This window comes from Ursus arctos, chromosome X (genome assembly GCF_023065955.2).
Source record: "Ursus arctos isolate Adak ecotype North America chromosome X, UrsArc2.0, whole genome shotgun sequence".
Classification (NCBI taxonomy): Eukaryota; Metazoa; Chordata; class Mammalia; order Carnivora; family Ursidae; genus Ursus; species Ursus arctos.
Genome location: NC_079873.1, coordinates 93,048,328 through 93,069,878, shown reverse-complemented (window position 1 = coordinate 93,069,878; position 21,551 = coordinate 93,048,328). Strand labels below are relative to the sequence as shown.

General features: G+C 44.5%; 1 long non-coding RNA gene across 1 annotated transcript in view; it reads right to left on the bottom strand.

Moving 5' to 3' along the window:
- Positions 1-2,704: 2,704 nt before the first annotated feature.
- LOC113241266 (uncharacterized) overlaps positions 2,705-21,551 on the bottom strand; it is a 65,262-nt gene continuing 46,415 nt past the window's right edge. Inside the window, exon 5 of the long non-coding RNA XR_003311497.4 lies at positions 2,705-4,349. This is a non-coding gene — a long non-coding RNA (uncharacterized LOC113241266). The remainder of the gene's footprint in view (positions 4,350-21,551) is intronic.

Sequence of the window (21,551 nt, the reverse complement as noted above, 5' to 3'; positions counted from 1 at the left end):
TATGCTAAGTGAAATAAGTCAAGCAGAGAAAGACAATTATCATATGGTTTCACTCATTTATGGAACATAAGAAATAGGAAGATCGGTAGGAGAAGGAAGGGAAGAATGAAGGGGGGGTAAACAGAAGGGGGAATGAACCATGAGAGACTATGGACTCTGGGAAACAAACTGAGGGCTTCAGAGGGGAGGGGGTGGGGGAATGGGATAGGCTGGCGATGGGTATTAAGGAGGGCACGTATTGCATGGTGCACTGGGTGTTATACGCAAGTAATGAATCATGGAACATTGCATCAAAAACTGGGGATGTACTGTATGGTGACTAATATAACAAAATAAAAATCATTAAAAAAAAGAAAGAAGAGGGGATGAGAGAAGGGCAGGGGCCCAGGGGTTTGAGGAGTGATAGAATCATTTCTACTTTTAGTGAAGACTTCCTAGATGCTCTCTAGTTAGTGTTAATGCCTCCTCCCCATATTCTCTAGTAGCACATCTCATTGTCTGTCTGACATTAATATTATGTAGGTGTGTAGGGGTGTATTTATCCCCCCCCCCAGGGATTGTCATGTTCTAGAAGGTTCATACCTCATAGGATTTTATTTCTCTTTCTATCCTATCTCACCTAGCACTGTACCAAATAACTGTTTGCCAAACCAAAGTGGACTTAATGCTTCCCCATCCTGTTCTGGCATTTGTGTTAATAGTTTAGATGCATTATATCTTACTGTTCATTAAAGCCATAACCACAGGGTGAAACAGAAGGCATAAAATCCCTTTGTCACTATTATTAAGTAGGGAGAGAGCAAGAAAAATAAGTGGTTACCCATATAATGTGGTGAGGTATCATGAAACCCCTCTTCCAAATAATATATTCCGTACCATGTAGCCGGCTCTTTATTTCTCATAGGACCATCTCCCTAGGCTAAGGGATTATTTCCAGGAGAGCTGTTAAAATATAATCTTCAAATGGCAACTAAATAAACCCTAATGCAATATTTCTTAATTTTTAGAGGGATATTGACCTCTTTGAGAATTTCAAGGAATCTGTGGATATTCCCCACTCTGCATACGTAACATTTTTCAATTTCAAGTAAGGATTTGTGAACTTCCTAGAGAAACCTCTACACTCGCCCTTCAAAAGACTGAATTAGGACACTGAAGGAACAAATCATCACTCACGGGTATTTTAAGGTTGAGGGGCACAATGGACAGTGAGCAGGAAGTGGGACCATTGTCTGGCAAGGGGAGAATTAGGCGGGACATTTTTTTTAAAGGTTTTATTTTCTTATCTGAGAGAGAGAGAGAGAGACAGAGAGAATGAGCAGGGTGGAGGGGCAGAGGGAGAAGCAGACTCTCCACTGAGCAGGGAGCCTGACACGGGGCTCCATCCCGGGACCCCGAGATCACGATCTGAGCCGAAGGCAGACGCTTCACCAACTGAGCCACCCGGGAGCCCTTAGGGGACACATTTCAACGCAGAAAGGACCTGGGTGGCCCCCAGCTAGCTAGCATCCTGACTGAAAGCGCCTGGGTTTAGGGGACCCCAGGGAGGCAGGGGGTCACGAGGATAGGGAGTCAGGATGCCTTGAGATCCTATGAAAGGACATCAGAAAGCAAGTGCTACCAAAGTCAAAGTGCCATCGACGTGGACTTTTTCAAAAGATGTTGATGTTAGAAGGACAATGGGGATGACAATAGCTGTAGTCGGTGACAACGTCATTTTCAGAACCTTAGGAAGTTCCCGGTGAAGCTGGAAAATCTAGGCCTCGTTACTGGTGTCCGGGAAGGGCGTTGATCCTACGCACGCTCAGCGTGCAGATTTCCTTCCCAACGCTGTTCTGCTCTATGATTCGCTCTACTCATGATCCGTGTAGCAGAATAAAACACTTCACTTTAGGACGAGCCGATAATAGCCTGTGGGGGAAAATGAAGATGGCAGCTGGGTGCTCACTCTGTACAACTCCGAATGGGATCTTGCCCATTCCCCAAATCGTACTTACAAGCTTTAAAGCAGGAAATTCAGTATAACTAAGCGAACCTGGACAGATGCCCCATCCAGCCCGTGGCTCCAGTGACCACTGCCATATTCTCTCCCCCTTTCTGACGAAGACATGTCTGTGACTCCATCACAGCTCTCTTCTCAAGAAACAGCATTGGTAACTCTACTGGAATGGGGGGGGGCGGGGAAGGAATGGCATGGTAACCCCACCGTCTTCTCTGGTAAGAGAGAAACCTTTCAGTACACAGCCCACCCCTGGCTTGCCCCTTGGACCCAGAAGTACAGAACCCGCCATGTTGGAAGGGTTTGCAGGCCCGTGCTGTTTCTCTTGGCAATTACTTTAATTCCCCCAAATAATCCCTTGACTCTTTTGAACTTCTCGGAAGAGAAACTGAGGAGATGAGGAGGGGCCAGGTATGCACAGTTATCCACAGCTGCCTCACCTCTCAAGCCCACTTTCACTACTGAAGCTTTTGCAGAATCCATAAAGAAGGCCCTGAAACAGACTCTGATGGGGCGTTAATGTCCTTTAAAAGTTTTCAGAAGTAGGATTTACCAAATGTTCAAAAATAATTTTGATGAATCACAATCGTGAAGAAACAGTTTTCTGTCTTTATTACAAAGTTATTTTTAAAGTGCTTCTTCATGAATCATGCAAAATAACTGATTGCAAGATAAATTGTCATCTTCATGACTATTTCCGAGACAGGGAAACTCTAGTTTAAAAAAGGCAACCAATATTTTAATGAAAAGAACGATGTTCTGCACAGTAACAGAAATGACACAGTAATGAAACCATGTGCTCCCCAAATGTAAATTATATCATTATTTAATATTACTAATCTTAAATTTTGATGCAATTTGAATCCATAGTCAAGCTCCAAATTATCTTGGCAAAACGGCAAATCCCTCTAGATTATTCCATCCTTTCCAGATCACAGCAACATTGTATCTTAGTTTTTGAAATCGGAACCAAATTTTGTTTGAGAGAGAGACATATTGACGATAAGAGGCTATGAATTCTCTGTCCAGGCTGGTTTCTATTCAAAGTGAAGTGAGGAACACTGAATACTTTCACAGGCATTAACACCACATACCATTTCTTTGTTAAAAAAAAAAAAAAGGAAGTATTTTAGTAGAAGAGTGTTCTCTCTCAGGTCCTTCTGTTCTCCTCAGTACCATGAATACCAAGCATCTGGTTGTACTGACACTCATATTCTCAGGACCATGTTTTGAATTGCGTGGAGGGCATTCGGTGCTTATAAAACCACGCTGAGATGCTTATGGCTACAGACTCCTCCCTGTCTCGGATGTTTCTCGCACAATGACAGTTGGCTCTATGTGCTAAGCGCTTTATGGAATTAACTCAATTAATCCTCCCAATGACTCTATGTTGGGGTACCAGCAGGTTGAGTGACGTGTCAGAGACTACGCGGCTAAGTTAGATGCAAAGCCAGGATTTGAACCCAAGCCATCCAGCTCCAGAGTAATGCTCTTTACCTCTAAACTGTAGGCCCTGCTCCCTAGAGCAGGCATTCAATAATTTTCAACACAAATAGTTATTTGTCTGATCTTTTTTTGCTAAACACATATTGGCACTTAAACATCTTGTGATTCCTTCTCTGCAAGAGTTTTCAGAGACAGATCGTGATTCACAGAAGAAAAGCACTCAATACATTATGATGACAGCTCCTCTTTAAATAAAGACAGTGTTATTAGGTTTGGTGAATACCTTGTTCACCCAGCATATTTCCGAATCACATCTGTTTTCTGAAAATCACGTTCTCTGTTAAAAGAAGAAAGACGGGCTTGCAGTGAAGATAGTCCAAAACTATGATGCACATTTTTTCAATTGACAAACATTTACTGAGCAACCAGTCCTGGATGTGCCTGGCCCCAGGGATACAAATCAAACAGGACATCTTCCCTGCCCTCAGGGAGCCCTCGGCCAGGCAGGGGACACAGACAGTCAGTGTGATAAGTGCGTCGACGGACATAAGGGCACAGACTCTGAAAGTGGCTCCGCGAACTGGGAGACGATGTCCTTCGATGAGCACACCCAGACCCTCCCAGGTTGATTTTCAGGAGACGATAATCGTATGATTTTATGTCCACACCTGTGATTCAAGCGGTGTTTGCCTTTCAGGGCAACCTGGAAAGATTTGCTGACGGTCGTTGAAAAGTTGCCTGACTTTATGTCAGTTGGTTGCTTTCGTAACTGAACCATGTACAGGTCTTCGCGTTTCCCTGAAGCGTTCGGCTGATGGAGTGAACAGAAAGCAACGCGATATACTGAGGAGGTCGCTGTCAGGAACACCTCGTCGAGGGTAGGTACATGATGGCCATTTGTTTGCTACACAAAGAAAGGAGTGAATGCTTAATGTTGAGTCTCGGTCATTTAAACAAAAATAGCTTGTTTTCTTCATTTCCTGTGAGCCAAGGTAAGACAGAACAGCCCACGCGTGGAGAGGGATGGCTGCCTCGGCAGAGGCTTATAGTTTTCTCAAATATCAATTTCAAGGACAGTAACTTAGAACCACGAGTGGGAGATACAGTAATCCAGGAAGGGGCGGTTCTGTTTTGGTGGCGTACCTGCCCTTGAAAACCAAGCCACCCGAGGATCACCAGCAGTGTCCCTAGAGAGGGGGGGAAAGGGCTTGGGAGATGGGGAAGTACTGTCCCACACAGGGGGGCTCAGTGCTCGGAGCTGGTGACAGCCGGTGAAAAGTACAGCAGCCCGGTTGCATGCCGAGGCAAGAGCTTGAGGGCCCTCTTCTCTGCAGCCCTCATCCCCTAGGTGGCCGGGACTGCTGGAGAGAGCAAGAAACAGAACACGTCCCGAGGAAGCTAAGGTGAGGCTTCGGGGAGGCCTCAGGCATGCCATGCTCCCTGGGAAGAACAGGATTTCCTGGGATTTGAGAGCGAAATGACCCCGGGTAGGAGGACACACTGGGCCCTTGGGAGAAAGGAACACGTGGCAGGCAAAGGACAGACACCAAGGCAACCTTGACCTGTTTCTCCCAGCTGTCAAGAGCTAGGCCCTGTGAGCTCAAAGAGTAAGGGGCAAGACAGAGCAGGAAAGAAAGGATATCTGCCTGCCTACCATTTCTTTACTCCTCTTGCCCATGAAATGTTTACAGCACCGTGCTAGCGAGCTGAAGGGACTACAGAGAAAGTAATCTCATGCCAAGAGAGTCGACGCAGACCCCCTTCACCGCGGTTCCACGCACAGGCTGTGCTGTGGGCGAGGCTGGGGTAACCAAACGTTGTCCTTCCCCCATAATACGTCCTTTTATTGACCTACCATGGTACCAAAACGATATCGACTGCTTTTCCCCTTTCGGAACACTCTAAGCCACAATCACTCATTCACAATGAGCTTTGGTTACTTTTTAAGATAAACACGTGTTGAAAAAGAATCCCAAGAAAAAGGGCCGCAGCACAGTGTGGGATTGATGGGGAGGTAGGAAAAAACGCTCTGGGAGGCTGTGGCTGAGAAGCATAGATCGAAGAGCCCAGAAGACGCTGATGAAGAAATGGATGAAACGACATAGTCTCAATTGAACATCTATTGTGTGTCAGGTGGTCTCATAGCTCCTCACACAAAAAACCCTCTGGGTAGTAGGTATTACTCTCTCCATTTTTCCCTGGTAATATTCTGAGGATTAGACAGATTAAGTAATTTGCTCGTACAGCTAGTAAGTGACAGCCAAACTGGAATTCCAAGTCCTGTCGCTATGCTGCCTTGAGGATAAAGTTGCCTAAATGGATGTATCGGGTCTGATCAGGAAAAAAAAACTGCAGGAGCTCTTTGATCAGAGGGGATTTAATATACATACAAATACTGCGTAGTCTTACTTATACGAGGTACGAGGATACTCAAATTTAAAGAAATATAGAGGAAAGAATGGTGGTTGCCAGAGGCTGAGGGAGGGGGGAAATGTGAAGTTATTTAATGGGTATAGAGTTCCATGTTTTTTTTTAAGATTTTATTTATTTATTTGACAGAGAGAGAGAAAGAGAGTGAGCATGAGCAGGGGGAGTGGGAGAGGGAGAAGCAGACTCCCTGCTGAGAAAGGAACCCCAAGCAGGACTCGATCCCAGGATTCTGGGCTCATGACCTGAGCCGAAGGCAGACACTTCACTGACCGAGGACGCAGGCACCCTGGAGTTTCAGTTTTACAAGATGAAAAGAGTTCTAGAGATGGCCAGTGATGATGAACACCACTGAGCTGCACACTCAAAGCGGTGTAGATGGCAGATTTGATGTTATACATATTGTACCGTGATTTTTAAAAATTAAAAAAAGCAAAAGTGAAATAAAGACATTTCAGACATACAAAAGATGTATGTCACCACTAGCAGACCTGAATTGTAATAAATGTTGAGGGATATCCTTTATGCAGAAAGAAAATGAAACCAGATAAAAACATGGATCTACACAAAGTAATGAAGAGTATTACAAACAGAAACTTCATGAGTAAATATATGATATTTTTCCTATTTCTTAAATCTCTTTAAAAGATAATTGACTATAAACAAAAACAATAAAAATGTATTGTGGGCCTTACAACTTATGCATAAGTAAATTATATGAAAACTACAGAATAGGGACGCCTGGGTCTGGCTCAGTCGGTTAAGCATCCGACTCTGGGTTTCGGCTCAGATGGTGATGTCATGGGTCCTGAGGTCAAGCCCTGTGTCAGGCTCCATGCTCAGCGGGGAGTCTGCTTCTCCCTCTCCCTCTGCACCTCTGCCTGCTCATGCATTCTCTCTCTCTCTCTCTCTCTCAAATAAATAGGTGAATCTTTTAAAAAAAAAACCTACAGTATAAAGACCAGGAGAAGGGAAACAGAAGTACATTATTGTAAAGTTTCTACCTTCTTTATAAAGTGACAGAATATCACTTGAAGATAGACTATGATAAATTAAAGCTCTGAATTCTAAACTGCAAAGCAACCACTAAAAGTAAAAAACAAAGAAGTATAGGCAAAAAGCCAACAAAAGAGATAAAAATAAAAACTAAAACAATTAATTCAACAGAAGGCAGGGGAAAAAAGGAACTGCAAGATGACACAGAGAGAAAACAAACAGCAAGATGAAAGATTTAAGCCTAATTATATCAATAATCACATTAAATATAAATGAGCTAAACACCTTACTTTCCGACTGCTGCTGGAACAAACGACCACAAACTTAGTGGCTTCCAACAACATAAAACACCTACAGTTAGTTCTCCAGGTCAGAAATCCGACCCAGGTCTCACGGAGCTAAAAATCCAAATATCAGCAGATCTGCACTCCTTCCAGAGAGAATCTGTTTGCTGACCTTTTACAACTTCCAGAGGCCGCCTGCATTCCTCAGCTCACGGCCCCTTCCTCCATATTCGGAGCACATGACTCCAACCTCTGCTCTGTCATCACATCTCCTTCTCACTCTGACCCTCTTGCCTTCCTATTTGAAGACTTTTGTGACTATATTGGGCCCACCCCAATAATCCAGGATACTCTTCCCACACCAAAATTCTTCACTTATCACAGCTGCAATGTCCCATTTGCCATATTGGGTTACTGTTTTACAGGTTCACAGGATTAGAGTGTGGACATCTCATCTACCATACACCTCAATTAGAAGGAAAAGACTGTCAGACTGGATAACAAAGTAAGACCCAAACGTACGCTATTTATAATAGTCTTTAACTACAAATACACAAATAAGTTAAAAATAAAAGGATGGGAGAGGACGCCTGGGTGGCTCAGTCGGTGAAGCATCTGCCTCCGGCTCAGGTCGTGATCTCAGGGTCCTAGGATCGAGTCCCGCATCAGGCTCCCTGCTCAGTGGGGAGTCTGCTTCTCCCTCTCCCTCTGCCCCTCCCCCTGGGCACTCTCTCTCTCTCTTTCTCAAATAAATAAATGAAATCTTTAAAAATAAATAAAAGGACAGGAAAAGATATACCTTGTGTAGTAGGCTGAATGGTGGACCCAAAGATATGCCCATGTTCTAATCCCCAGAACCTGTGAATATTACCTTATTTGGCCAAATACGTGATTTAACTCAAGACTTTGAGGAGTTTATCCAGGACAGCCCTAAATGCAATCACACGTACCCTAATAAGAGACACACAGAGAGAGATTAGACACACAGAGAGAAAGCAATATGAAGATAAAGCACAGAAAGAGATCAGCCACAAGCCAAAGAATGCTGACCCAACAGTGGAAAGAGGCAAGGAACAGTTTCTCCCCTAGAGCCTCAGAAAGGAACGTGGTACCGTCTATACCTTGATTTTAGACATCTCACCTCCAGAACTGTGGGAGAATAAATACCTTGTTCTAAGCCACCGAGATTTTGGTAATTTTTTCTGGCAGCAGCAGTCAACTAATAAACCTAGCTAACTAATAGCCAGATCCAGGAAAGACTGATGGCTGTATTAGTAACAGGCAAGGAGATTTCCGATCAAACAGTATTACCTGGGATGATAATAATAAAGGGGTCAATTCATCAAGAGGATATAACAATCTAAACTAGGTTTATGCACCTAATAATGAAGCTTCAAAATACACAGAGCAAAAAGCATATTTGAGTCATACAAAGTATGTATTCTGACATCAGTAGAATTAAATTAGATTCTAATAACAGAGATCTGGACACTCCCCAGATATCTGGAAACTAAATGATCGCACATTTACAAATAACACGTGTCATAGAAAAAACCAAAAGGGAAATCGTGAAGTATTTTTAACTGAATGAAAATGAAAACAATGTATCAAAATGTGTCAGATACCTCGCAAGAAGTATGTGGGGGGGAAATTTACAGCACTGAATGCATAGGTAAGAAAAGAAACATTTCAGATCACTGACATCAGCTTCTACCTTAAGAAACGAGACAAAGTAGATCACACCACGCCCAAAGTACGATGCAGCAGAAATCAATGAAATAGAAAGCAGAAACTGAACAGAGACATTCCGTGATCCTAAAAGTTGGTTCTTTCAGAGAATGAGCAGAGGTGATAAAATGCTGGCTGTGTGGATCAGGGAAAAGAGAAAACACAAATTACTAATGTCAGGAAAGAGAAAGAAGATGGCACAGCAGATTCTACAAATACAGAGAGGATAATAAAGAAATATTATGAAATGGGGCGCCTGGGTAGTGCAGTCGTTAACTGCCTGCCTTCAGCTCAGGGCGTGATCCCGGCGACCCAGGATCGAGTCCTACATCGGGCTCCTCCGCTGGGAGCCTGCTTCTTCCTCTCCCACTCCCCCTGCTTGTGTTCCCTCTCTCGCTGGCTGTCTCTCTGTCACAGAAATAAATAAAATCTTAAAAAAAAAAAAGATAACGCTCATAACCATCGGCACTTGGAAACTTCGGGTCACGTTCGTTATCTTGATCGTGGGGATGGTTTCATCGGTGTATACATATGCCAAACCTGAAATCGTGCAGTGCGGCGTCGAAACAGACAAATATACCAATAGGACAAAACAGAGAATTCCGAACTATACTCACACAAATATAGACAGCTGATTTTTTACAAAGGTACAAAAGCAATTCATTGGAAAAAGAATAACCTTTTCAGCAAATGGTGCTGGAACTATAAGGTATTTATCTGTAGGAAAAGAAAAGCACATTGAATTCATTCCTTGCCCCATCCACAAAATTAACACAAAATGGCTCATAGAAGTAAATATAAAAGCGAAAACTGTAAAACTCCTCCCAAAAAATGCAGGAGAAAGATCTTCATGACCTTGAGCTAGGCAATGTTTTCTTAGATATGATACCAAAAGCACAATACATTAAAAATGAATCGATAAATTAGACTTCATGAAAATATAACACTTCGGCTCTTTCAAAGACACTGTTAAGACAATGAGAAGATAATCCACAGACTGGGAGAAAATATTTGCAAAGCATGTATCTGATAAAAGATTTGTATACAGAATATGTGAAATACGCCAAAAGCCCAAGAAGAAGTAAAGGAACAACCCAATCACTATAAAATGGGCAAAAGATTCGGAACAGACATTTCACTGAAGACATACAGATGGCACAAAAGCGCATGAAAAGAGGTCCAGCACCATTGGTCACTAGGTAAATAAACGCAAATTAAAAACCACAATGAAGTAACACTACACACCAAACAGAATGGCCAAAACGAAGAAGAATGGCCATAGCAAGTGTTGCTGGGATGCCAATGGACGAGAGCTCTCTTCCACAGCTGGGGGTAATGTAAACGGTACCACTTTGTAAAAACAGTTTGGTGGTTTTTAGCTTTTTTAAATTTTTTTATTTTTTAAAGATTTTATTCATTTATTTGAGACAGAGAGAGCATAAGCAGGGGGGAGGGGCAGAGGGAGAAGCAGACTCCCCGCTGAGCAGGGAGCCCGACTCAGGGCTCGATCCCAGGACCCTATCCGAAGGCAGACGCTTAACTGACTGAGCCACCCAGGCTCCCCAGTTCGGTAGTGTTTTAAAAAGTTAAACATGCACCTATGAAATGATTTAGCCATTATTCTCCTAGATATTTACCCAAGACAAAAGAAAGCATGCATCCACAGAAAGTCTCATACACAAAAGTTCATAGAAGCTTTGTTTGCAATAGCTAAAACGTGAAAACAAGCCAAACGTCCATCAACAGGTGAACGGATAAACAAACAGGTGAATGTTAAGCCAATAAGACTTAAAAAGAACTGACTCACACTATTATAGTGTGGAGTCTAGGCCTGACCCATGAATAAAGCGTAAACCTCTGTTTAGATTTTCTTTAGTTTGTCCCATCAATACTTAATATTTTTCAGTGTATAGGTTTTGCACATCTTTTGTCTGAAATTCCTTATTTAATATTTTAGTTGCTATTGTAAATGATATTTTTAAATTTCAGTTCACTGGTTCAATTGTTCATGACAGTGGTTTTCATTGTAAAAAAATTATCTATTAATGATGTAGCCTACAACTTTACTAAACTCATGTGTTAGTTCTAGAAACTTGTTTTAGATTTCAACCAGTTTTCTGTTTATGAACAGGCTATCTTCAAGTAACGAAAATTGTACTTCTTCCTTCACAGCTTGGGTGCCTTTTATTACATTTTCTTGCCTAATTGCTCTAGCCAGAACCTCTACCACGGTGCTGACTCTCCTTGACTGGTTACTGACCTTATAGGGAAAGCATTCGGGCTTTCACCATGAAGTATGATGTTAGCTGGAAGTGTTGCAGAGATGGCCTTTATCAGGTTGATGACGTTTCCTTCTATTCCTAGTTTGCTCAGAGGTATTATCAGTAATAGCTGTTGGATTTTGTCACATGATTTTTCTGTATCTATTGAGACGGTCCTATGGCTTTTCTTTGTTACTTTTCTAATATGGTGCATTATAGTGATTTATTTTTGAATGTAAACCAAACTTGCATTCCTGACATAAACCACACTTGAAAATGATATATTATTCTTTTTACATATTGCTGGATTCAGTTTGCTAAAATTTTGTTTCTGGTTTTTGCATCTCTGTGCATGAGGGATAGTAGCATGTAGTATTACTTATTTAATTTTTATTTAAATAATGTTATTTACTTTGGTATCAGGGTAATGCTGTCTTCACAGAATGAATTAGGAAGTATTCCCTCCCTTTAATTTTCTGGAAGAATGTGGGTAAAATTGTATTATTTCTACCTCAGGCTTTTGGCAGAAATCACCAGTGAAAACATCTGGGCCTGGAGTTTGTGTGTGAGAAGTTTTATAATTGCAAATTCGATGTCTATAATAGATTTAGGACTATTTATGTTAGACATATTTTTTTGAATGAGCTTTGGTATTTTGTGTCTTTCAAGTCCATTTCATCTGAGTCCTCAAATTTATTGACGTAAATCCTTTCATAATATTTCTTTTTTTTAATTTTTTTTTAAAGATTTATTTATGTGACAGAGAGACAGCCAGTGAGAGAGGGAACACAAGCAGGGGGAGTGGGAGAGGAAGAAGCAGGCTCCCAGCGGAGGAGCCCGATGTGGGACTCGATCCGGGGTCGCCGGGATCACGCCCAGAGCCGAAGGCAGACGCTTAACGACTGCGCTACCCAGGCGCCCTTCTTTTTACTTTTTTAACGTAGCTACCAGAAAATTAAGGATTGGTGTGTAACTCACATTATATTGTTATTAGACAGTGCTGCTGTAAGGCGTCCCACACATAAAAACTTCAGGAACCAGCTAGCACTCCTTGGCTGGGGGTGTGGGGGGTAAGAGAAGAATTCATAATTACTCAAACTTGGGGGAGGGCCTCCGTGGAGCTGAGACTCAGATTTCTGAGAAGGAGGCGCTTGCTAGCTGGTGCTGGGATCTCTGAGCTTGGAGGAGGGTCCCCGGGTGCTAGGGCTCAGACTTTCGAGAAGGAGGCACAGACCAGTGGTGGTGTCTCTGAGTGGGGCACGAGGAAGCTCATTCTTCCAAGCGATGGAAAACCGCCAAGCAAATTGAGCTGGTGCTATAGGAAGGCACTTGTTTCCAGGGTCAAAGTTCACATAACGGGTACTTGGTACGTGGCGAAGCCACACCGCAGACCGGCGCTGTCGGACTCCAGAGTCCCTGCTCTTGGAAGTCCCTACGCCGTGCTGCTTCTCGAGGGCCCTTGCTCGGTATTCCCACAGCCCCTCCAGCATACCTCTGTCCTAGCACTGAGTGTAATGGTGTGAAACTATCTGTGTAGGCACCTGCCGCTGCACCGCGGGGGTCGTAAAGCTTAATAGTCTCCGAGGCAGGGTGCGATCGTGGTTAGATCACGAAGTGATCACCTAACAAGGTTCCGCTGGGACCCTGCTTCTTCCTCTCCCACTCCCCCTGCTTGTGTTCTCTCTCTCGCTGGCTGTCTCTCTGTCAAATAAATAAATAAAATCTTTTTTTAAAAAGGATTTTATTTTTAAGTACTCTCTACACCCAATGTGGGGCTCGAACTTACCACCCCAAGATCAAGAGTCGCACGCTCTACCGACTGAGCCAGCCAGGAGCCCCGAGCTCACAAATTCCTATCGAAATTCCACTCCCACATATATGCCACATTTTGTATAAGAAGAGCTATTCCTTTTACCTTTTGAATTTATGGATTATTTAGTTGAAGAAATGGATACTCTTCTCTTAAAAGTTTTAGAGAATTTATTCACTCATTCTAAATTGGAGAGTACTTAGCACTGGTAATGCTTCTGGTATAATATTGCAATTCTGTTGTAAGAGCACGTTATCAATGTTGTTAAGAAAATCTGTCTGGTTTTATGTAAAATACACATTCATGGGGTGGGGGTTGAGGTCGGATTCTAGTGCCTCTCTCTTTGTTAGAATAAAAGCATTTTGTTTTTTCATATGCCAAATTATTAACAATGGGTCATCTTCGGATTCTGATTAAAGTCACATGTGAACATACAAGTGTGAACTTCCACCAACAACTTCAACCAACCAAGGTGTAAAAGGGACTGACACTGGTGTTAACACAACCAATACTCAGAATTCTCTCAGATACAGCAGTTAGATTTGAGGAGGTGAAGGTAGTAGAATTTTTCTGAGTTAGTTGCTTTATTTTATTTTTTATTTAATTTTTTAGAGAGAGAAAGCAAGCACGAGCGGGGGAGGAGGGGAGGAGGAGAGGGAAGGAGAATGACCACTGAGTGGGAACCCCAACACGGGACTTGAGCTGAAATCATGAGTCAGTCGCTTAAGCAACTGAGCCACCTGGGCGCCCCAGAAAGCAGTTGCTTTAAAATCTTCCATCCGGGGCACCTGGGTGGCTCAGTCGGCTAAGCGTCTGCCTTCATCCCCGGGATCCTGGGATCGAGCCCCGCATCAGGCTCCTTGCTCAGCGGGGAGTCTGCTTCTCCCTCTGCCTCTTCAGCACTTCCCCCACCCCCTGCTCATACTCTCGCTCTTTCAAGTAAAAACGTAAGACGTCTACCTTTACATCCTGAAATACCACGGAGACACTGACCAAACATGTTCTTAGAAAGGTTACCAGCAACTTCTTGCGAAGATCATGTTACGTGTTGGCTAAAGAGGCCAAAGAGAACGGAAGGAAGAGCTGTCTGTACAAGTGTGTTAGTGGAGTGACGGCAAGATCCAAGCGGAGGGACGTTCTGGAAGAGAAGTGAAGATGTCTTGAAGGGCAATTTGAATGGTTCTTTCCCTTTCTCTTCCTCTTGGTCAAGTTTCTCTGGTAGCTGAGACAGGTGGTGGCAGACAAAGGGACTAGGAAGAGGGCCGGGGTGGCTCTGAGGACCAAGCACAGGCACCCGGAGGGCTCTGACACTGTTACTAGGCTCCGGCGGGCTTTCCGTTCTCTCTCTCGAACTCTCTCTCCCTGCACCCGCTGACACGGCCTCTTATACACACCCGAAATCTTCAGTTCCCCCTCTCCTCCCCGATCCCGCCAGAATGCAGATTTCTGCCATGCTCACTTTCCTTTCACTAGCTTTCTCTCTCCTGACACTTCCCTACTGCAGTATTTCCTACTTTAAAGGGGCATTACCTCCCGATTCTGTGTGATCGACTCTCTGGTCCCTCTAGCAAGTTAGGCTCAAAAGGAACGACACAGAGCTCACAGAGGCTGGAATCAAAATTTATAAGCTTGTACAAAACAGTACACAAAATAAATTTATTTTTATTAGATTGTGTGTCAGAAGTAAAAAAAAAGATTACAGATGGTACCTACTGGTGGGCTAGAGATTGAACTACTTGCATCTGACGTCAGCTGCCAACCTCCAAAACATTGCTTTCCACTATCCCTACGATTCTCACCAACAGGGTCACTATTCCGAAGACGTACAGATACGGGTTCTTGGAGCAAAGCAGTGACATAGTTCATATTTGGCTTTGGCCCAGCCCGTGCTCAACAACTGGGGAGTGATTTAAGCTCTCTGAACTTGGGTTTCTTCATCTGTTCAAAACAATCCTTTCTCTTCTCCATACCTGACACGCATTTCTTGGCATCCCTGAGCGGCTGGTACTTAATATCCAGTAAGAGGCAAACTGACGAGATGGTCTCTCTTCCCACGGTATCTACATTTTATTTATTAATAGTCTCTTAGCAACTGACATCTGATGGATACTTACAAGCTTTCACCTAATCCTCCCAGTAGTGGTAGTCCAATCGTATATCTGTCTCTACCCTACCTGACAAGGAAATGGTCTGCGAGAGGTTTACATGACCTGCCTGCCATTATGGGAGCAATCAGTGGTAGAACTAGAATCAGAAATTCTATCTTCTCACTCCTGACCCAGGGCACTTTCCGAGAGGTGAACATTTCCAACCCCGGTGTTTCTAGACCCTCCATGCTTCTAACCATCTGGACAGAAAAAGGGAGAGGAATCCCAGGCTTTGCACTGAGCCTAAAACCACAAGCCTCGCCTCTAGTTTCTCAGATGCACTGGGTGCTTTGACTGTCATCCAACCCTCTTTCTCAACTCTGGAAGCCCTTACCATCTGAAGTCTACCAATCCTGGCCTGGACACCTCCTCCAGGCAGCCCCTCCTGACCAACCCACACTACAGTCCTTATTCCCTTGCATTAAAATCCTTTAGCACCTGAGAATCCAGAACCCTCAACTAGTTGGGTGTGTGTGTGTGTGTGTGTGTGTGTGTGTGTGGGACATACCAAACTACCAGAGGTTTAATCAAACTGTCAGATTATTCTAGGCTATGAACAGGATGAATACAAATTCAGTTCAACTTCTTAAGTTTGCCTCTCCACCTAAAATCCTGAAGTCATCACTGACGGTAAGTGGGTCGGGCTAGAGGCCCTGCAAGATCGTCATGAAGGACAGCAGCAGAGGTCTCAAGGCTGTCTTCCTCCATGAAGGAAAGTGGGTTCAGAGATTATGGAAAGATCGGCCAGCTGAACCCAAATGAGGGTTCTCCATTGCCCCAAGTGAACCAAAAATTTCTGCTTGGGGAGCTTCCTAAGCCTAACCCTAGAGTTCTAGGGGGTTGTGTCATTCTCCAAACGTGATATGTATGGCTAGTCCAGCTTTTCAAGCATCTTCTTCTGCAAGAAGATGGGCATTTCATTGATACCTGGGACATTTTCGATCATAGCCACACTGTCCAAAGCTGACCTGGGCGTGTCCGATAGCTGTATTTTTCATCCAGTGGACAAGTGAAATTTACAGCAGAAGGGATCAAAGCCCTGGCATGCTGGGACGGAAATTTGCATGGAACTCCAGAAGTGAAAAGGCCAGCAACCCCTGAGAATGAATGGCCCCCAGAGACTTCTGAAGCCCTTGTTCTAAGGAAAGGAAACCAAATGGGGTTCTCTTTCATTTCGAAGGATGAGGAAATGCTTTAGGACACCAGGAAGGGATGAGCTCTCCCGTATGAGCTTTAGCACATTAAAACGGATGGTGGCAAGGACCAGCACAACATGCTGCTAGTTATACTGGCTGAAGAGCTACAGGGCTAGCTAGCCTTTGGAAGTAAAACTCTTCTGGGTGTCCTAGCTACTAAAATATACTTTAGATACTGAGGTCAGTCTAAAGATTTCCATACTCATTCAGTTCAACAAATAGTCCTCTGGTGTCTATTTTTCAGTTGCTAGTTGCTGGAGATGCAGAGATAACAATAACTAGTTGTAGTAGTCAAGCGTTACCAAGAAGTTTGTTCTGTTTTGTTTTACTACGAGAGACCCTCTGCTGGGTGCTCTAGAAAAACCATCTTGTTTCATTCTTGCCATCACCCTATGGCATATTCTTAGCCCCACTTTACCAATGTGGAAAAGGGTGTAGGGAAAGGTTACACAACTTTGTAAGGTCACACAGCTAGTACACAGCAGAGGTGGCCCTAGTCCCAGATAGATCTAATCCCAAACTGCACAAGCCAACCACGATCGCAACCTGCCTCGGAGACTATTAAGCTTTACGACCCTCACGACGAAGGGGCAGGCGCCTACACAGAGAGACAATTTCACACCATTATGCTCGATGCTAGGACAGAGGGATGCTGGAGGGGCTGTGGGAATACCGAGCAAGGGCCCTCGAGAAGCAGCATGGCGTAAGGACTTCCAAGGGCACGGACTCTGGAGTCCAACAGCACCGGTCTGCGGTCTGGCTTTGCCACTTACCAGTTACGTGAACTTTGACAAGTTAAACCTCTGTGTGCCTCAGTCTCCTCATCTGAAAAGAGGAATAATAATAGAAGCTAACTCACAGAGCCATAATGAGGATTAAAAGTGCTCAGAATAGTTCCCGGCACATAATAAGCACTATACATGTGTTAAGATAAATAAGCTTAAGTCGGAATGGGATTACATTCTTGAAAGAGCTGATGCCTGGTTTGAGTCACAAAGGATGAGTAAGGTGAAGGAAAGTGGCGAAAGTGGGCCAGGCAGGCACACAGCGTGAGCCCAAACCAGCATCGTGGGTGGGGGCGAACTTACACGCAGCTTAGTAATTCCAGACTGCAGCATACAGTGCAAAAAGGAGAGAGGTTGGGGGGGGGGGTTCTGGAAAGGCCTTATGTGTCACTTGAAGGAGTCTGGACTTTATTTCCTATGGACTGGGAAACCATGGAGATAAAGAGTTTTATGCAGGGGCACAATATGAACGGACGTACACAGCAGGGTAGATTTGTTCTATGGTCTAAAACTTACTTTCAAAATAATCAGCACAGGGGCGTCTGGGTGGCACAGTTGGGTACGCGTCTGACTCTTGGTTTCGGCTCGGGTCGTGATCTCAGGGTCATGAGATCAAGCCCCACGTCGGGCTCTGCCCTCAGCGCGGTCTGCTTGAGATTCCCTCCCTCTCCTTCTGCCCCTCCCGCTCGTGCTCTTTCTCTCTCTCTCTAAAATAAATAAATAAATCATTAATAAAAATACTCAGCAGAGGGGCGCCTGGGTGGCCCAGCCAGTTAAGCATCCAACTCTTGATTTCAGCTTAGGTCATGATCTCAGGCTCATGAGATGGAGCCTCACATGGGGCTCCACCCTGGGCGTGGAGCTTGCTTAAGAGTCTCTCTCTCCTCCCTCTGCCCCTGCCCCAATGTTCATGCGTGCGCACGTGCTCTCTAAAAAAAAAAATAGCACAGTGTGCGATACGCATACCCCTGTGCATCTATATGTACACATACGTACGTCCTAGGGACAGTTAGTATCTGAAGTACTCTAATGAGGAACACGCTCCCCGGGTGCTCAGTTTGCATCTGAAAGACTAATTATGCGATGCCTGGGCGGCTCAGTCATTTATTTAAGTGGTTGCCTTCGGCTCAGGTCATGATCCCGGGGTGTTGGGATCGAGTCCTACATCAGGCTCCTGGCTCAGCGGGGAGTCTGCTTCTCCCTCTACCCTTCCCCCCTGCTCATGATCTCTCTCTCTCACACTCAAATAAATAACATCTTTTTTTTAAAAAAGACTAATTATGAATACACACTTCAGAGGCAGTGCTGCAAAGCTTCAACCAATCTACCTAAATCTACCAGAGAGGGTGTGCTCATTAATGTAAGGAATGTTAGAAATGAACTTTCACTGGTGAAATAAATGGTATTCTAGATTTATGGATCTATACTGTCGTCTGCCCTCGCATGAATGGGGCCTAAGACACTGATGAGCCCAGAGTGGCATTCTAGGGCTAGGAAGCCATTGGGTCCTGCGTCCTGACACCTAATGGAAGATTCCACGACCTGATCTAACCGCAACTTTAGCTCAAGTGCAACTACTGGAGAACTGCGAGATGTGCTTCGGCGAACCTTTCCTGCGTGGGGCTTCCCGGTCTTATGAGGACAGGTAGGACTTTGTCTAACCACTACTAAATGTGTGCTTGGCAGAACTGGGTCGAAGCCCTGTTTTCACTAGAACGGACCACCTGGTAGGGAGATTGTGCGGGGTGGGGTGAGAATGACAACCCGCAGCTATCTCTAATTACTGGAAGCTACTGAGAGTCGCTGAAAAATCAGTGACGATGTGAAAGGCTAAACAGGCTTAGCTTGCTTTGCAGGAGGGCTCGAGGAGGGCAAACATGGAGGCTGCTGCAAGGGGCTCCGTCAAGAGATGCCGAAGTTCTGAACGAGAGCAGTGCCGGCGAGTGTAAAGAAGATGAAGTCAAGAGCTATTTAAGAGGTAAAATCAGGAAGTCTTGGTGATCCGTTGGACGGTAAGGTCCTGGAGCAGTCTGTGACAACATCTAGGTTTCTTGTTTGAGTGACTGGGTAGGCGTTGGTGACACTCACTGAGGTAGGGGACAGTAGAAAAGCCAGAGGAAGAGAAAGTTTGGGGGTGGGGCAGGGACAAGCATTTTTGGGATACGCTGAGCTTAACGTCTACACGGAGACGTCCAGCAAGCATTTGGATATTAAAGGCTGAAGCTCAGGCGAAAGTCCGGGCTTGAAATGTGGATGGGAAGCCATCAGCACACAGGGCTAGATACTTTAAGAGTGGATGACCCCTCACTTACCATAACACAAAGTCAGTAGGTGATGGTGACAAAGTGTTTGTCAAGAAAATAGGATGTGGAGGGGTGACTGGGTGGCACAGCGGTTAAGCGTCTGCCTTCGGCTCAGGGCGTGATCCCGGCGTTATGGAATCGAGTCCCACATCAGGCTTCTCTGCTATGAGCCTGCTTCTTCCTCTCCCGCTCCCCCTGCTTGTGTTCCCTCTCTCGCTGGCTGTCTCTATTTCTGTCAAATAAATAAATAAAATCTTTAAAAAAAAAAAAGAAAATAGGATGTGGAAAAACAGCATTGTGGGTCCTCAAAAAAGCAAACTGTGGAAGTGCCAAACGATCCAGCAATTCTGGGTATGTACTCAAAAGGGGCAAAAGCAGGGAATCGAGCAGGTATTTCTACACTTGTGTTCATGGCAACATGTTCCTAATAGCCAAAAGGTGGAAACAACTCAAATGGCCATCGCTGAGCAAATGGGAGAACAAAATATGGTGTGTGGATGTGTGCGCGCACAAGCGTATGTGTATAAAATAGAATATTATTCAGCCTTAAAAAGGAATGGAAGTCTTATATGTGTCACAACATGGATGATCCTCGAAGACATTATGCCAAGTGAAATAAGCCAGACCCTGAAGGACAAATGCTGTAGGATGGCATTCATATGACTTTCCTGGAATAGTCAAGCTCGCAGTGACAGGAACTAGAACAGCGGCTACCGGGGACCCGCAGGGAAGGGAACGGGAAGTTACTGTTGAACGTGTACAGAATTCCAGTGTGAGATGATGAAAAAATTCCGGAGATGGACGGTGGTGATGGTTGCACAATGATGTGAATGTCCTTAGTGCCACTGAACTCTACACTTACAAATGGTTAAAATGGTAAATTTTGTGCTATGTATGTTTTACCACAATAATAAAAAAAGAAATAGCAAGATAATAATCATATTCTCTTTTTTAAGATTTTATTTATTTACTTGAGAGACAGAGAAGGAGACTCCCCCCTGAGCAAGGAGCCCGATGCGGGGCTCGATCAAAGGACCCTGAGATCATAACCTGAGCTGAAAGCAGAAGCTTCACCGCTGAGCCACCCAGGTGCCCCAATAGTCGTATTCTTTTACATGACTGAGGTAAACACCGTGAGGAAACTTCAAGGAGTGATTGTTTCTGGGAAGAAGGAAAGGGGTAGGCATAGGGAGATTTGCTTCTCATTATAAGCCTTTGGTACTCTTCAATTTCTTTTTTTAGCTATATGCCTGTTTTATATGATAGAAATGAAAACATTTTAAACTACAAAAACAAGTGGATGAGCGGCACCTGGCTGGCTCACTCGGAGGAGCGTGTGACTCTTGATCTCAGGGTTGTGAGTTCGAGCCCCACGTTGGGTGTAGAGATTACTAAAATAAATGAACTTAAAAAAAAAAAAGAAGTGGATGAGATCACTCAGGGAGAGTTTGAGAAGCTGGTGGGAGAAGAGGTACCTTAGGGTAAAGTTGCAAGAAACAACATTATCCACTAAAACAAGGTACTAAAAAGGGTTATTACAAGGATCCAGGAGAATCACACAGACATTTACTGTAGTAAGCATGACAGCAGCTCCCAGGATCTAAAAGTTGTCTGGGTGCCTTCTCCTGGGCTCTCTCTCATCACTCTCCCTCGCCCCACTAGTCCCTCCCACAAAGCTTCCCCTCTCTCCCTCCTCTGCTACTCCACACCTCTCCTCTGGCTCGTGATCTCTTCCTTGCTTCTCTGGGAGCATCGACTTGATTTCCCTACCCCCTTCCCTGCTCAGGAGTGTCTTCAGGTCACTCGCCCATTCTCACGTGGCCAGAATCGTAGCTTCAGCCTCTGAGGCTATGCAACTTCTCAGCCCTGTTCCCTAACGGTCACCTCCCTCTATCTCGCTATATTCCTAGGCATCCCCCTCTGCCTAGATATCCATTGCCAGTCCTAGTGGCCAGGCCCAAGGCTTCACCATCCCTTCTACGGTGGGTGACACTGTGGGGTTGGGAAGTATTGCAATAAAGGAGACTTAAGCCGGGCATTAACCCGAAATATAACTACTATCAAATAAGGTCCTTGAGGAATACAGGAGCGGGAGAACAGGAGAAGAAAAGCCATGATGAGAGTTTCTAGTGGGTGAGTGGTTGAAGGATGCTGAACACTGCAGAGCAA